Raw genomic sequence first — 18,811 nt, 5'->3', positions numbered from 1 at the left:
TGCTTGGTGGTTTGTGTGTCAGAGTGGTGAAGCCTCTCGTGTTCACCTTCCTCACTTTTCCTGGCAYCCARGGGGGCAGGGAAGACCTGAGTCTAATTAGAGTGAATGAATCTGTGTCTTGTGTGTGCTGCTCAGAGGCTTTGCTGTCTCTTATCCACGTTAGTGCCACMAAGAGCACATCCCAAGGGCTCCCTGGTGCAGACCCCGAGTGTTTTATCTGTATGGATTACTGCAGTGTGCCYGTGCTGGGGGAACCCAGACTCTGCAGCTCCAGCTTTCACACAGCATCTGAGCAGAGGAAAGCAAATTATGCTGGCTAGCACTCAGCATTTGCTAGGAGGGGAAAGCCTAATGAAATCRAGAAAATGTGCAGTTCTCACAGGTTGCAGTGAGTGCGATGGGGATGCTGAGRAACAGTCAAAGCCTGGTAATTGGCACTAAAACTACAGATTACCTTGCCTTTTCAGGATTGCATTTTGCTTTATGCTGTGAAAATGATGTAAGAAGGTATTTTGACATCAYAGAGATGAGATTTCGACCAGTACAGACAGGGCTGAACTAATAATAGCATAGGGGACAAGACAAGAACTAGACAGCCCTGTGCCTTCAGCTCAAAGCTACCCTCCTCCTCCACAGCTTGCTTCCAAACAGGCTGGGTGATGTAGGAAAACTCACTTTTCAATTCTGTGCTTTAATGCAATACATGGTTTTTGACTGTCTCTGTAAGCTCAGGTGTGAATATCTCTGGTGTATGTCTGCAATGAAGATAGGGGTAAGAGATTTTAAAAGTTTATGTATTTTCCCTGGAGGAATTTCGAAGATGTGTAGATGTGGCACTTAGAGCCATGGTTTAGTGCTGGACGTGGCAGCACTGGTTTAATGATTGGATTGAACAGTGTTTTCCAACATAAACAATCCTATGAAAACAGGAAACCTCAGTGTGGAGTCACAGGGCCACAGTCTGTGCATTTCTCTTGGGAATGTTGTGTTTGCTTAGCTGGACCTGCTAAACTTGAACTAACCACTGCAGGGAAGCATCCTGTCTCGTTATACCCCCGTGTTATTGCTCCCTGGGTATTTCTGTCCATGAGAAGTTTATAAATGGCAGGGGAAGGGTTCTGTGGAATCTGGAAGCTGCCACTGTTACAAGTCCACTCCCTGGACTGCTGGATCAATACAGGTGGATTTTCAGCTTCTAGGCAAACAGATAGAAGGATCTTGGGTAAATCTCAGGGTGTCATCATAGGTGGTGGAACTCTCCATTCCATTTCCAGAGGATGGCAAAGCAACAGTGTCTGGGGCAGCCCAGGCTCTCGAATCATCTATTTGTCTGTTTGCTCTGAGTCTGCTCTTTTCCCATGTCATTTTTTAGGTCTGCCCTGTGCATGACCATCCCTTAGTCCTGCTCTAAGTGTAACCTTGCACTGTTCTTTGATTATCATGGTCAATCAGCCTGTTTCTAAGTCAGTCCCATTCCTCCCTCATCCCATTCTGGGGGATTTGCCATGGACAGGCCTTGTCCAGGGCCCCAGGGTGTTCAGTCCCATCCTCCTGCTCAGCAAGCAGCTCTGAAACATCACCAAAACAGAGCACCCCTTTGGTCCCATATGGTTCAGGCACCAATTTTATTTCATTATGTAGCACAGGGTCAGTCTGCCTTTATTCTGTTGAAAAGACAGAAAGCAAGAGCAGAAATGGATTTTGTGAAAATACGTGATAGCAAGAGCAGGAATTWTACTTTTTAATGCAAATAACTTGGTTGTAAGGAGTTAATGAATAAAGCAACTACTGAAAGACAAAATGCATTGTATTATTGATTAGAAATGTGAAGTGTCATGTATAATTCAAAMCTAAGTCCCCCAGGAAGGGTTCACATAATGTGCATGAACTGCTGAGCAGTTTAATAAACAAGGAAAGCAAAAAGGGCAGCATTTGCTGTAATCCAGACATCTTGTTAATGCACACAGGTATTTGCAGCCAAGTAAAAAACATGGTTTTAACACTGAAGTGTTTCTGACTGAGAAACAGGACAGGGAATTGATAATACCACCGTGGTTAAGCAGATTAGAGCAGTACAGCTGTCTTCTTCCTCTCTTAAAACACAAGAAAATTTTATCAAACCTTTGAAACCTTTGGGGATTTGCTTTCACAGTGAGGGGTAGTGTTAGGAATTTCTAAACTTGTGCTAAATCTRTGCTTGCTGCCCTCCACCAGTATTATGGGTTGGTAACTACTGAAGCCATTACCAATTTGTCTCATTTTCAAGCAGCATTGTAGATAACTCAGTGGTGTGGGGGCTTCAGATCCTTCTGGGGTAACCTTTTTCATGGGATGTGGACACTCTGGCGATCTCTAAAAACTTGATGTTGTAGTCAAAGCTTGGGTGAACCGAGCTTCACTCGAAGGTGAAAAGAGTGTTGCCCTTGATCCATGGAAGGCACTTTGCATCATTTAGCCCAGATGCTACTTTTGTTTCTTCACAGCTGAATCTGAAATGGGAATTGCCATCCCAGCAAGAGCCACTCATGTAGATCTTCAAYGGGATAGCTGAACTGCTCCCTTTTCTTGAAGGGTTCACTGTCCTTTAGCGTTTTGGGTCACCCTTTTGGTCAGACTATTCCCAGCTTGCATGGGCTGCAGGTTCCAGTCGGCAGCAGGAATCCCTGCCTTGGAATGACTGCAGTTTCTCTGAGGCTAGATGGAACTCAGCTTTTGTTTGTCTTTGTGTGCTGTTTGGTACTGTCTAATCTGCCTGACATGGGAGAACTGATTTGAAACCTGCCAACAGTATTTCCTGCTAAAATGAAAAAAATCAGACTGAAGAGAACCATTTTTTCATGYTRTTTCTTTTCTATGTTTTTCTGAATGGCTCATCCCTCACACATGGGGAATGAGAAAATCATGGACTGAGATTTCAAAGCTCTGGGTCAGAGCAGCCCCCTGTAATAATTGCCTGGTGACCTCCCTTTTGGATCCTTGGCAAAGTCTGTCTTTTTAACAATGAGTCAACATAGCTTCTGCTATAACTTCTGATTATGGATGTTAAAAAAAGTATTCCATTCTTGACCTTTCTCTCGCTTTTTTTTTTTTTTTAAACAAATAGATGTTGCCTTGTGTGGCTGTTATTCCTTATGGGCTTTCTCCAACCATTTTTCAAGTAAGCCTAAACTGAGATGAACAGTGTTGTGGTTTGGGGCAGCCTTCTGTGTGGAAATGTGCTTAGTCTCCCACAGATTTTGTCCAGTGGCAATGGGTGGATTGCTTTGGGAGACATTCATCCTTTTTTTTTAAAATCCAAAATTACCTGAAAGTGAGACCACCAGTCTGAATGAGGCAGGTGATCTCCATTTATTGTTGTAAAGAGCAGGGCATCTTCAGAGGATGAATATCTCWTCTTTTTTGACTGCATAAAGAGCCTGAGACATCCCATGTTCAGAGTTTTAGGTTTAACTTCTCTGTATTTTTTTCTTATCTTTCCTATAACATTTAGATTGCCACATTTTGAGATGAAGCTCACAAACAACTGATCCACAGCAATGTCTCAAGCATTTTAGTGGGGCTTTTCCTGTCTTTTCTTTTCCTTTGTTTTGCATGTAGATTTCCACTAAATATTTTTGACCATGATAGCATGTAAGTGCTACAAAYGAGTAACTGAGAGAATCCTGTCAAAATAGCATTAGAAGGGACCTTGAAAAGTCATTTAGGCCACTGCTCTACTCTACAGTAAAAGCAACTGTTGTTATGGGCACAGAGGTTTGGTTTGCATCTTTATTAACTTACTTATGCACTTACTCACTCTGCCCTTTCTGTGCTGTCTCAAATGTTTTCCACAATGCTCCAGGATTTTTTAAAAGGCCCATCTTTTATTCAGCTAGGTGCATTTTGCTGGTAGATGGGATAAATACTGTCTGAAATGGCTGTGCCATATGCACAGGACTGACTACTGCATTGCTAGACAGTGCTTGGTAMAGCAAAGTGCTTCTTCTCTGCAGGAGGGAAAAAGGATCTCAAGGAATTCACTAACAAAAATCTTTCTTGTTGTATACTTTGTCTGCATCTTGGTAGAAAGAGAATTGAAAAGCCACCACCAAAATCCTAGGTAAGAGAAGAATTTCATTCAATTTTCGGTCCTTTTTTTTTGTTCTTTCACATTTGCCTTCTGGAAGTGACTGACCGGGTTTAAGTGTCAGAAAGAATATTTTTGGCGTAGAAGTCATGTGTTGACTTTTAATGTACCAATCTTTGAGACTGCCAGGCTTACCTTCTGGGGAAATGTTACATAATTGAAGTGTCACATAAAGTGTGTTGCTTTTTGACTAAATTCCTTTAAAGTCTTTGGTATTTCCCTCTTTTCTTTCTGAAGTTCCTTCATTTCATGTCATAAATAACACTGACCTTGCTGAACCCTTGCCTGTGAATCGCTTCAAGACTGGATGACCACAAACAGAAAGGAAGTGAGAGATTTATTCAAACTTGACATTAGTGCAAGCAAGTAGCACTTAGAGGCTTTRCTTTTAATAATAGGAACCCCAAAACATCTACAAGAATCAGGAAACCGATGGTTTACTACTTTAAAGCCAGAATTAGAAAAGCAGAATCAGAAAAATTAGCAGGGAATGACGAAAGTCAACAGTGCTGCTGTCTTATGGCACAGAGCACGCAGACAGCATTATTGTCATTGTTAAMTGTATGTACAATGCAATAACTTTGCATTAAAAAAAAAGAATCCATATCTTTGTATTCTCAGATTTGTCATCCTTTGGCAATGTGGCTCTCAGGAAATCCATGAGTTTGGGTTGCTGCTGYCCTCGCCTTGAGCTGCTCAGGTACCTGCTGAGTGATGCTCCTTGGCCTTCTGCAGGTGCACAATAATGCCAGAAAAGCCACTGGACCACAGTTTTGARCCTTTTGCATTAACTATCAGAATAATATCAGGTTTTTTTGCCAAGCACTATTGCAAACTTTGTTCTACATTCCCACCTGAAGCATGGGTGAAACAGTTGTATTCCTGGAGGATCTTGTATCTCTTCAAGTTCTGCACAAGGACCCAGTGTTTCCTCCATGTGGTGGTGAGTGTTCCCATGAAACCAGGCTGATCCCTGGGTAGCAGAGTGATGCAGTAATTGCTCATTAGAGCAGAGAGCCTCCCCACGGGGCAGGTAGCACTGAGTTCTTGATTTYGTTTCCAGCCTTTGCTTAGTGAATGCCTTGAGAGCCTCTAAATAAAGGTTAATTCCAGGAGAAATGCATTGAAAATGTTTGCAAAGAAAAATGCCTGAAATAAAACTTTTGGCTGATATTTTCACCAAAGGAGATTGATCTTCCCTGCCCAGGTGTTCTAAAGAGTGGTTATAAGAAACACAGGATTTTCTTTGCCCAATGTAGCCAATGTATATCAGCAGAAATATGGAGTGGTGTGTATATCCTACGTATCCTAATGTGGTCAGAGAAAACTTGATTTGAATTGTCTTTTCTGAAGTCTGTGTTTCCCATGCCAATACCTGAAAGGCTAAGAAGCACTAAAAAAGATTTATTTCCCTGTATCATTCAATTATRAAGTATACAGCTCTATAGAATTTGATAATAGTGACGTAAAAATCATGGTGTTTTTAAAGAAATACAGAGACCTTACATCTGAAAGGCACATCAGAGCTACAACCCTTTTCTTCTCATCATGCCCACAATGCTTTTGACAGTGACAAAAGGATGTGCTGAGCAGAGGAAGAGGAATTTCTTGACCTGCATAGGGAATCTTCTTCATTAATTATAACTGGTTTTTATTAATTATTTGGAAACAGCATTTCTGAAATAAAACTGTGGAATTGTTTTAGCCAAAGCACATATCTGAAGTGGTGAAGTGKTGTTTCATGAGGTCTGCACTTCTACTTTGCTGAACATGACAACCTGTACAAGGCTGCAGGATTTTAAGAGAAGCTGCATTTTGCTTTTACACCTGCCAGGATATTTGGGGCCCTTTTCCTTTTCTCCAGGATGCCTGTAACTTCCATACATAATCAATAAGAATTGCTCATATCCTGTGCTGGGAAAATAAGGCCTGTGAGCCAGTCTATTAAAGCTGTTGTCTAAAGAGCAGTGTATAAATAAGAACAGCCTGCTTTTTTAGTGGTGATGGATGTTTTYCCTTCCCTCCAGTAGCCCTTCCACAGCTGACTTTACATCCAGAATGTCCAGTTCTGCACTGCTTTCCAGGGGATTTAACTTTCTCTGGCTTTAAGGAGGAAAGGTGTGTGACTTCTTACTGCAAGCACAGACCTTTCCTTCCTGATTAAGGTGGGGGAAATAAGGTTTATAAGGCATTTGCTTTTCATATAATATAAATGCACTTTGAGGTGTTTATTGMTGTCATAGCAAGGTGTGCATTAAAATGGTTTTTATGAGAAGCTGCATGTCCAAGCTCCACATGGATTTCATAGCTACAGGGTCCCAGGGCATACCTGTTATTCTGTATTCCATTAGAAAGCATTCCAGGGACTTTYTGCTTCTGAAGTCAGAGAAGATAAACAGTGTGCCTCTATAGAAGTATAAATATTTTTCTCCAAGACATTTAGACTTTCACATGCTGTTGAGGATTGGTTGGTTGTTGATTTTTTTTTGTTGTTTTTTTTTTATCAGCTGTAAGGAGGCCTGCATATTCAAAACATTTTCAAAAACATTTTCAGGCTCAATGTGTAGTTTTAGCTTAGGGTGGGTGTATCTTGCAGAGCTTGAGGTTTGGTGAGCCCTGCCAGCTATTTCTGGGTTCACACAGTTCAGCTGTCTCGTTGAAGCCTGAAAAAACACTTCTCCTGTGTTTCATTTGTGTAGTTTTTCTTTTTCTTTTTCTTTTTTTTTTTCTCCATTATGTTTTTGTTTGTTCCGTTTCTTGTTTTGAATTGTTTTTTTTTTTTTTTTCTCCATTATGTTTTTGTTTGTTCCGTTTCTTGTTTTGAATTAGGCTTTCTGCTCTTGAGCCCAAGCTGGAACATCACCTTATGAAAGATCATGTGTGTCTGGCAATGTGSAGCTGGTGGTGCCTCTCCAGTCTCCCTCCTGGAGCCAAGGATGGCTGGCTCAGTCATAAACACTCAGGAATTCATTTGTGGGATTTGTGTGTGTGAGCAGCAGCCTCTGGTGMTCTGAGCTCCCCATCAGATAATCTCATTCCATCACTCAGGTTCCTTTAAACCCAAGTGCAAGAGGGAGCTGCAGTTACCAAGACAAGTATTGGGGACTGAAATAAACACACACACACGCACTCAGGTGTGCATCCTTGCTGAACCCTTAGTTGGACTTCTGTCCATGTGAAAGAGACACAGGAAAGTTCATATTTTGTAAAGTTTTCTTCTCAGCTGAGTGAGCTCAACCTTAGAGCAGGGAAGTTTACCATCCCTGTTTCAAAGCTTCTGAGGATGCAGGGTACACCTCTAAGAAATCACAGTGGGATTTTTGTGTTTTTGTAATCTAATCTGGTCAATCAGCATGCTCCTCCCAAAAAAATAATCTTTCCCTGTCTAATCACTCTCACAGTTTAAAAATACACAATTTATTTGTTGGCTAGTTATGATTTGAAAAGACTACCTTAAGACTTTGGCTATGCATTTTCCAATGTAGACAAAAACCCTCTTATTCAGAGCATGTGTGCATATATATATACTTATATGTAGATAAATATATATATGTGTATACATATAATCAAATCTCCTGGTTCTGTTTTCAATAAAGCTCCCAAAATCCTTCAGCTCTCTCCAAAACACCTTCCTCACAGCCATTTGTGTTATTCTGTTTCTCTCAGTTCTTCCTTGCTTCTGCTCATTGTTTCCTGTTTATAAATCCTAGGGTTRTACTTTTGTTTGCCACTGGGTTACCTTTGAACTCTGCCCTGATATGGCAGTTTTTACTTTGGTTGGCTGTTCTGCCAGACTTTGCAGTTTTCAGTCTCTTTCTTTTTTTCATTTTTTTCTGTTTCTTTCTTCTTTTTTTTTCTTTTCTTTTTGGTGTTTTCTTTTTATCCCCTTGTTTATTTGCCTAGTGTGACTTCCTTGTTCCTAGAAACCCCACCGTGTTTATCACGTGAACCAACCAGCTGCTAAATTTTGTGTGTAGATAACACTAACACCAAAGTTAAAAAGGACCAGACCTTCTTCCATGATGTAGAGAGAGGCCCTAAGAGTTATATTTCACTCTAAAAGCTCTCATATTCTCTGAAGTTGATGTTCTTAAAAATTATTTTGATCTGTTTGCATTGGTGTAGGTAATTAAATTGTGTCAGTGCATTCGTCATGTTGGAAAGATCTAACATTTATCTTCTGCTTGATTTTCTTTCTTTTGGTTTTATTTTTTTTTTATTAGACATTCTAAGCATTGCTTACCCTAAGGGATTGTAGGGACAGCTGGAWAATTACAAAACTGACAGTTTTGGTGACTAATAAAAATTGATTTCTTGACAAAGGAGATTAATTTTATTACCCAAATTTTTTTTTGCCCTGACTTTTGTCTGATTTATGCTGATTTTACTTTTTTTATTTCAGTGTATGGAATAGGTCCCCACTTCTAAGCAGCTTTTAACTATAATGCCTGAAAATAAAGGGGAAGGATTGAGCAGCCCTGCCCCATCCTCAGAAGGGAAGGTTTYCCCAAAAAAGCTCTTGAGCAAACAAGACTCCTTCAACAAAAACAAGAGAGATTCTGTTATTCCTGTTTATGTCTAAGGTAACATGAACTGAGACAGGGCCCCTGTTTCTGGACTCATAGGAATGTGTGTTTTTAGGAGTGTGTGTTTTTCCAAGAGCTGGGAAGATCTAAAGAAAARGGTTGCTTGAAATGAGAAATAATTTCAATATTTCTTTGTAGTKTGCTGGATGATTTTGTTATCACTGATTAAAAGCAAATGAGGGCTAACTGCTGACATCAAAACTCGACTGCTGYGTTTGCAGAAGGTGCAAAGATTTGTGGCATCAGCCATCCCTGTGACACCAACAGAAGGTGACAAAGAAGGTGGACCAGGCTTGTGGCCACAACTTACACTGAGCATGAACAACTGAGCCCTTTTTYCTTCCTGGGAAAACCTTTCAGGTGGCAGCAACTGCAAAAAAAATGTTGGCAAATGAGCTATTATTAATCAAACCCATCCAACCCCTGGGAAATGTACATTCAGAAGTATGGAATGGCTTCTGTGTGACAAATGGCTGAGTGAGACAGGGATCACTCAGCTTGGAAAAGAGAGAGTTAATGGCACATATTGTARTGATCTAGAAAACTCTCAAACAGCTCTGATAGCACTGAGGAGTGTCCAGCACTGTTGGAGGGTTTGGAAGTGTGATGGTGACATTTATTTCATTGCTCCTCACCTTCTGCCTGAGATTTGACTTACTTATCCTTTTGTTTTTCTTTTTACCATTTATCTCCCCTCTTTTCTTTCTTTTGCTCCATTTTAATTCACTGTTCTTATCATAGAGTGATAAAAGCAGTTTTTGCACCTCTGGGAAAGCTTTCCCTGARTGAGGAAAGAGGAAATCCCCTGCAGGAATTTCACAGAATTTCCGGATTGCTGCTCTGASTCTGTTTCTTGCCCAGCTAATTCAGGGTCACTTGAACTGGAGCATGCCCAGCAATGTTGCCTGAAGCCACAGCAGATGTGCCACGCTGTTTTCTGGCTCTTTACACTTTCAGTCTGTGCTTTTTGAACCACAAACCGCTCCTGCCCACGCAGAGTCACCAGAGCTGTGTGTGGCTCCAACCAGAATTGCCTTAATCTCTCGGTCTGGGGATTTTCATTCATCTTCTCTGGAAGGGAAAAGCAGATCCCCTGCAAGGCTGCTCTGACTGGTGCTGCAGGAGGAGGGTGTGCACAGTCCTGGCTCTTCAGGGAGGAGATGGCATTCTTTATTCCTGTGTCTGCTGTCCCCGTGGTGCCCCAGCCTGCAGGTGCCCACCCACCTTGGAAACTATTTGGACTTGTACTGGGATGGATACAGTTCCAGTCTTTGGGACCAGGGATGAGAACCAGTGATTAGAACTCAGTTGAAATTATATTTTTGCATACATTTTGCATTTGGCACTAATATTCTTTTAACACTTTCCCTCATGTTATGAGTAAATGGGCAGGATTGGTCAGGACACACAAAAAAAAAATCACTGATTCTGTGTCTGAAGTTTAGATTAAAAGCTTTATCATAATGGATGTAGTAATAATGATTARTCTCCATAATAATGGCAGCATTTTTTCTGTGTATAGAATACATATTTATACCTTTCTAAGAGCACCAGGCACGTTAACTGGTTTGTGTTTGCATTGTACTCTACCCTGAATACATAAGATGCTATTTAAGGCACATTTTCTTTTGGCATAATTCCACTGTAGATAGCAAAGCAGCTTCTRCTTTAGACAGTGGGTGTGTTTTGCCATAACGCTGCAAAGGTTGTATTTTGCTAATAAATTATCCCCRTAGCATATTTTGCTCTGAGTTGGAGCATAGCTGAGCTGTAAAGCCTGCATGAGGAGTCYGTCTGGCTGCCTGGTACATGCAAAAAAATCATAAAGCATCCCAGAGCAAATTCCAGAACACAGAGCAAGTGGCATATGCATATTAGCAGTATATATAGGGTTTAGAAACCGAGGAAAAATTCTAGGGAGGTCTTCAGTATAAAGGATTAGCAATGAAGTACTATCCTGGTTAAGATAACAGTGTCTGGACAATTTGTGCCTTAGCTTGGGTTGGGATCTGAGAAAACCTCTTCAAGAGCAGCCTGTTTTCTGTAATTAAGTGTGAATAAGTATCACTGCATTGGTTCATTAGCATTGGTTAGTTCAGCAGACTGATGAGCTGCCACTGTGGGAAAGAAGCCCAGGAAAAATGCAGCTATCATGCTGAACAGGATTTTGTGAGCTTTGTAGCTGTTTACTTCTTTTTCCTTTGCTGCAGTTGCTGCATAAAATTTAGAGAAAGTCAATATATTCTGAGCTCTTACAGCGTTGGCAAGACCAGCATTGATTATGAAAACATGAACAGAAATTTCTTTGTCCCTAAAGAGCAATAAACAGTGGCTGGAGCTCCTTTTCACAGGAAAGATCACAGTCAGAAGCATCTTGCCTCTCCTGGATTTAGCATCAAAAGAAATGAACCAAGAACGGCTCTGCTGGAGGTTGTTGTCATCCATTTCAGGACAGAATAGCAAACTTTTCTGTCCCTTCCTTGAATACTGTAGTCATTCATTTACGTCAGTACATATTTTTTTCTCTACATGTCACTTAATTATCCTGGTAGATACTCGTGCTTCTGCAATCACAAGTGTTTCATGGCAATAACATTGTGTAAGGGAAAAAAAATGGTTTGCATAAAAGAATTTCCTTCTTTTGCAAATGGAAGAATGCTATAGGGAAAAGGTGTCGGTCCTCTCTCCATGGTTGCTGCATTTGCCTTTTAAAGGAAACCTRATTTACTGTTTAATGTTTTGGAAGATGGGCAAAGGACCCAGGCAAGGTCTAACAGTGCCAAGGAGAAGTGGGAAATGAGTGAGAGGGGAGGCTGAAGGAAATATCTCCCTGCTCTATAACACAGAAGGAAAACAAATTGGAAATGTGGGTGGGAGGAGATGAAAGCACCTACGTCATTGCAAAGCAAGGGCTCTTGAGTAAAAAAGATTATATGGCGAAATCTTGTGTTCTGATAATTTCAGTATCTTTGATATCCACAAAAACAGGGCTGTGTGCTGCTGGGCTGTCTCTGCCTCTGGCCTTGCCCTGTGTGTTTTTCTTGTCAGGCTGGACACCCTAGAAGGGTATTGGCTCTGCCTGCTCGCTGTGCCTCAGTTCCAGCAGAGAATGGGGCATTGCTGCTTTCCTGCTCCKCTGGCAGCTGAACTCCTCCACCCAGCAGAGTGTGAGGGCAGTGGCAGCTGCATGGCAGTGCCAGGGGGTGACATTGCCTGAGAGTCCCAGGAGGAGTGGACAAAGACTCCAGCATCCTTCTCTGCAGCTTTCCCATGCTGTAGGCTGAAATGCTGCCTAAAACTGCCCAGTGCCTTGCCCTTGGTGGCAGTGACACCTTTCTGGGATGGGCCCATGTGCAGGAGCCACCTGTGATGTTCAGCTGATGGAGAATGCCGTCATCTCCCCTCTTGTTGCTCTCCCCTCTGCTCTGCACCATGTTCATGGCCCGGGGAGGAGGCTGTGGGCTCTTGGTGCTCACAAATGTGGGGCAGAGCTCAGAGCCACCAGCCCATCCTCCTGCCTCCCATCAGAAATGCACCTCCTGCCTGGGGCAGTCCCTCACTGCCACTTGGAGGAGCAAGAGGGACCCACTGCCTCAGCCCCAGTCCTTCCTTGTGCATCACTGCTCATGGAAACAGGTATGGTTTCCCTGTTTTGGCTCAAAGAGGGACTTCTTGGCATAATCAGATTTCTGACCTTGGCCCTGTTGTTCTGGTGTCGCAACTTGAATTAACCTTTCTTCTCTCCAGGGGAGTTAAAGCTTTCAGTTCCAGTTTGTGTGAAARCAAAACTATGGTTTGAGACCAAAGGTCCATCAGTCTCAGATGGTGTTTCCCATAGTGGTGAACAGCTCTGCYTGGGGAAGAGAAAAAGCACGGGGTGAACACTGAATCCTCCCTCCCCAGCCTCCCCAGCCTCCAGCAGTTTGTGGTCCCTGGTGGTTTTTGTACCTAGATGCTCTTGGATGTTTTGAACACCTAGATTGTGTTTTAACCCTTTATTTTCTCATGTATGGCCCTGTTTCATTCAGAACCACCTTTTTGACTTAAGACTCTTAGGAGAGGAACCTCCCTGAATAACTTTGGACAAGCTGAGCTGTAGCTGCCCATTTCTGTTCTGAAACCTCATTAGAAATGGGTGTCCTTTCTGGTCCTCTGGCACTGAGGCAGTTTACAGGTGACAGATGACAGTCTGCAGTCATTCACCTGTGATACATGATGTGCTCACTATGTATTAGTGCCACTAACTCTATATTGCCTTTCTCCTGCCAATTCTTTTTCCTACAGTTTCATTTGTTAATACTTCAGTTTGAGACCAAGGCCTTGAGTGCCCAGTAGGGAAAGGTTCCTGCAAGGAGCAGTCCTTTCACCCAGTTTGATTTCTTACCAGTAATGTAATGCTTCCTCGTTTGCCTACATAAGTCTCTMGGACATTGTTTTAACAATATTATGCTCCTTCTTCCCCAAAATGGGTGAAGCTCAGAAATCAGGTTTTTGAAAACACTGCTTTGATTTTCAAATGTAATTTTTGAGTTCATGARAGCATAATGTAAGCSTGTGTTGCTGGGTTTTTTTAAGGARGAAAACAGGTAGCAGTCATTGTGCTGATTGATTTATAATTGCACCATACAGAATAAAAGAACTGAGACTGAGCTCTCCGTGGATGATCTTGAAGACTTGGAGCCCTTGTTGCAATTATTAGTGCAATTAAAGTAGTGCAAGGACACATTTTGCAGCTTAGAAAGTAACTCAAGGCCAGGCTGAACAGGGCCCTGAGAAGCCTCATCTGATGAGGGGGATCCTTACCCATGGCAGGGGGGGTTGGAACTGGGGGATCCTTTCAATCCAAACTTTTCTATGATTCTATGATTTTAGGGCAATTTACATGGCATTCTCAATAACCTATATACCATGTCCCATGTAATTCCTTTGGAGAGAAACCAAACACAGATATAAAGCAATAAATACTCTTTTCCAAGAGAGCAAGGTCTGTAACTAAAGGTGGTACYTTCTGATGGCCAAACAGACCATTCTTGGCTATAGTTTACACAATCACAACCACAGCACCATCACCATGGCGGCCTCTCTTTGACAGTCAATTTTCAGCTGAGCTGCTCTTCTGGAGAAAAAAAAAAATAATATTTTTTAACAAATGTTCTTTGCTCCGAATTTTCTTTAAAATGTTACCCATCATCCAGAGAGTGGTGTAAAATCCATTGACAGGGATGCAGGCAGCMGCAGGAGCTGTGGCAGCAGAGCTCTGGCATGGCTGGTAGAGCCATGAGTCCTTGTGCAGAGGGAGCACTGCTGAGCTYCCAGGAATCATCCCTGATTTCCCTGGCATCTGTTTTGTTTCCTTACAATAGCTGCTGGTTACTGAAATGAACTCCTAAAAATTGAAAGTCCTTTCTTCAACAAGTAAAGAAGGGCTCTTAGCACCTTCCTGCAAGGTTTCTGTTCCTGATWGAACGCTGTCAGGGCAATTTCTGTGCTCAAAACAGTGTTTGAATCTTCTCTTACARAATCTCTAAAAGTAAATGCCTTACTACTTGATTTTGATCTGCAGTATAAGACAAATCTTCATTTATCTCTTGACAGGGTATCTCAGAGAGAAGATTCTGTATGCCTCCCAAATTGGAATTCTATTCCAATAGTTAATTARTTTCTCTGACTGACTTCTAGCTGTTGCCAGGCATGAAGAATTAAACTGTCCATTCTAAAATGTGTCAGAAAGACCACATTTTAGAGCCTCTATCTAAAACTGACAAAGCATTAAAGCAGCAGCCTGCCACTGCTGGCCCTGACTGCTAATGAGAAGAGAGGACKGTGTTCAGTGTCACCTCTGGAGCTCCCAGAGCAGAATCAAGGAATATCACAGGTTTTTAAGCACAGCCTGCAGCCAAGGTGTTGGATTTATGTACATCCTCTGGATGTAAAACCTGTTCACTTCTTCTATAAAAACCACTGTTTCTGTGCTGAAGTCTTTCATTTCAGTTGTCACCAGTGAATAGGGTGTCACCTTGAAGTTTGCAGTTTTTTGCATAAAGGATTACCTGCTGAAATCGGTTGACTTTCCACAGTCAAGTACTGCATGGAGAGGGTGGGTTTGGAGAGGATCTTCAAAGTCTTTTTCCAAAGGATGCATTTTCTCCACCCAGAAATATTTGATTAGGCAGATACACTTCAGCAAGTTACAGTGACTTAAATCATCTCAAATACCTGTGATTTCTATCTAACTTGTTTGGTTATTGGCTTATAAGGACAGAGCACTGATATGTTTAAATGTTTCCTTAGCCAAAAAAATGAAGAAAAATAAAATCCATTCACTGCAGCCTGAATACCTTTGATTTATGAATCTCTGATTCATCCTGACAGCTACTTAAAAATTCATGTCAAACTCTGCATTAATGTTGGCCAGAAAAAGAAAAGAAATATGTTAGGGAACAAGAGTGCCACGAAACGCAGTCTCTGCTGTGGGTGTGTTTAAGTTTAATGAAAGGTGATGGCAGCATTTAACTTGCAGGGAAGCATCAGTACRTGTTACTGGATACTTTTTCTTTTTTAAGTCTGTCGAACAAATGTGTGCTTGGGCATAAAAATGCACCTCTGTCACCGATGTCACATTATGTTGTTTCCCTTCTTTAATTTGCATACTTTTTATGTRTGTTGGAGCAGGGGTGAAACTGAGTTGTAAACATTGTGTTTAAAAAGCGAGAAAAGATAAATAAATTATTTTTCTTTTATTTTCTTTCTAATAGTGAACATATTTGAGATTAAAAACATAGYTTAATAACATGATTGATAAACAATAATGCCTTGGAGAAATTATCATAAACTGAGGAAAACTTAAAGAAAAAAATCTGATTATTATTTGTCACTGCTGTAGTTATTTTTCCAAGAATGTTTCATTGCCAGTGGTAATCTTTTCCAAGAAAATAACCAGGTAGCCTGAAATTTTAATATATTAAGGATTTGAATAAATAAAAAGCAGCTGCTTTCCTCTTGAAATAACTGTGTCTTCTGCTTTGCATTTCGAAACACAGTTTAATTATGTATATATCCGTGCTATTTGCTTAGTGCTCTGTGTACAAAAATATAATAAAGCTATATTAAACATAATTAATCATTATTTAATTAAACATAATTGAACACGTTGTTAAACTTTCTTAAGACATGCAAGATTTAAGATAATTAAATAGTTTGCATACTACCTAGATTTTCTACTGGAAATGGGTTTGTCTGTATCTCAGTTTTTATAGGCTTTCAGGTAATATTCATGCAGTGTCCCAGGTTGTACTGATGGTGATGTTAAAGGTGATTAATGGCTAAGTCAGTGGGTGAGAGTGGTGGCTTTTGAGGGCAGTTGATTAAATTCAGTATTTTTGGCTGTGGGATTTTTCGCTGTCGCTTCTTTTTGGCTATGCATGAGGTTGTTGCATTGGTTTTCCCTGTAGAATGATATTTTAAAGATTTTTTTTAATTAGTTTTATTTTTTTTTCTCCTTTTTATTTTATTTTTTTCTTCTTCTTTTTTAATAAAGGGAAAAGAACAAAAGAAGCCATGTGGACAGCTAAGCACTGCGCCAGACAGTTTTTCTTATTGACTGCAGGAAAATTACTGGCATGGCACCAGTGCCCTTCTCAGCCACTTTGAGACTTGGCAAATTCTCCCTAGGCCGCTAGGGTAATGTTTGCATTAGCCTTTTGTAATAAATAGGTACCAGAAGAGTTGCAAGGCTAGATTTATCTTGACTGCTGATGGTGGACTCTTGCTAGAAAAAAAAAAATAAGGAGAAATAGCTGAGAAATAAAAGTGCTTTATGGAAGATTATCAGCAGGAAGGTCCAGTTTCCAATCATGGATATCTAAAACTCCTGACTCGGCCAAATTATTGATCCCCTTTATTCATTTACTGACTTTTTCTTAATCAGGGAGATTTTATGATGGAAAACCTCATGAGAGGAAGAGGGGTGTGTTTGCACTTCTGCTCTGTGGCTTGAGAGAGGAGGGTTCATTTCCCAGATTTACAGCAGAATTTTGTGAATAGCCTCAGTCTACCACAGTTGTGTCAGTACCTACAGCTGATTCAGGCACCCCGCAGGATTTTATGAAATTTCCACACAGTGTTTTCTGCTGAACACCACTCCCCTGTGTATATCTGAAGTCCTGCTAAACACCTCATGGTCTCACACAGCCAAATCCATTTGAAAAGCTGGTTTGTACCTCCCAGGGGTTTTTAGAGAAGAAGGGTGTGAGCTGGACTATGAAGAGCAGGACCCAGTGCTGCACTGGTGTAGCTCACATTGGATACCAGCTCAAAAGGAGAGTTTGCTGTTGGAAATCCCATCACCTCCTGGCACCTCCATGGTGGCTGAGTGATCCCTTCCCATCCCCATGAATGTCCCAATGCACGCGGTGCTTTTCCTCCTGCAGCAGTCGAAAACACAGACAGCCCTGGGATTAACAGTGTTAGCTGATTTCCTGGGATTTCAGCTGAAATTTTGAAACCCCACCCCAGCATTGCTCTCTGACTTCAGACCCCCTGTTTGTACCTTTGTAAATACCAGTTTGTAATCATTTCATRTGCTGTTGTTTCTAGCACATTTTTRCATTACAATCCATCCTGTCTGTCCTTAGCTGCTTGGAACAATTCAGAATTTGACTACTGCAAAACATAATTTAGGTATAAAAATAGTCTACATGCTTGTTTCATAAAGTGAAAGAACAGAATATCCCTAGTATTAAACCATGAAGCAGTGATAGTTTATTTGTAAGGCCATAAAAGGCATTTAACAGCCTGGCAAATCCCAGATAATTTCAGACCATTTATTTCATGCACGCAGGGGACATAAAATTGAAAAAAAAATCGTTTCAGCGATGTGTGATGCAAGTAATATCAAACAGTGCTGTACAGAAAGGAAAACTGGTTCAGAGTTGAGGAGAGCTGGATGGGTGGAGGGCCCAGTTCACAGGGTTGTGGCAGAAGCCTTGGCAGCACTGTAGGAAGTCCCTTCTTCATCCCATTACTGGGATTTTCCTGCCTCAGCTGTGCTGACTCGAATCTTTACTGTTTTAGGGGCTGATCTGGACTGCAGAGCTGTTTTTTTTGTGGAATTAAACAGTGCTCTTGACTTTAAACTCGTTTCAGTTGGAGAGTCGAGCTCCCAGCAAAAAGTCCCAAATTTCTGTGTGGGCTTGGCCTGTGGGGACCCATTGGGAACACGCTGAGCTGCTCTTTGGTTGCCAGCCTGGTGCAAGAGCAGTGATGCTTTGGCACTTTCAGGTTGTGAAACCATGTGGGAATCTGTGATTGAAAGTGTTTCTGATCTGAATGCAGAATTTGGAGGGGCTTCTGCGACAGACTCGTGACCCTGCAAAACAGACTGTGATAAATGTGTGTGGAGTGTTGGATGCAGTGTGCCTCGCTCTCTGCGGTGTTTACAGCACTATCATCCAGATAAACCTTAGTAGTTCTGGAAATCTGGAGCATATTTTACATATCTAACCAAGATTAGTGTATGGAACATTCTGGTATAACTCGTTTGAGTGAAACCTTCACCAGATCCATCTGACTCCCTTCTTGTGGATGAAGGGAGGAGCAGAGGAAAGCACAGMTGCTGTCACTGTTTTGCCAAAGCTGGACAAATCAGAAAGATGGGTGATCACCAGTTGTAGGAAGTTTAGTGGGGGAAAGTGCTGGATTCTGCACCTGGGAAGGGGCAGCCCTGGATGTATGGACAGACTGGGGAATGAGAGGCTGAAGAGCAAAGCTCTGCAAAGGGACCTCGTGGTCGGGGTCAATGAATGTGAGTCAGCAGTGCTGTGGCAGCCAAGAGTGCCAACTGTCCTGGGGGACATCGGGCACAGCATCGCCAGCCGGGCACGGGGGGATTGTCCTGCTCTGCTCTGACCTGGGGCAGCCTCACCTCCAGTGCTGGGGGCAGCTTTGGGTGCCATGGCATAAAAAAGACATTAAACCATTAGAGAGTGCCCGAAGGAGGGCCACAAGGATGGTGAAGGGCCTTGAGGGGAAGCCGTGTGAGGAGTGGCTGAGGGCACTGGGTCTGTTCAGCCTGGAAAAGAGGAGACTGAGGGGAGAGCTC

The sequence above is a fragment of the Malurus melanocephalus genome, unplaced genomic scaffold (assembly GCF_030028575.1).
Source record: "Malurus melanocephalus ecotype Western Australia unplaced genomic scaffold, MMel_1.1 scaffold_1158, whole genome shotgun sequence".
Taxonomy (NCBI): Eukaryota; Metazoa; Chordata; class Aves; order Passeriformes; family Maluridae; genus Malurus; species Malurus melanocephalus.
Note: the sequence above shows the minus strand (reverse complement) of the source record.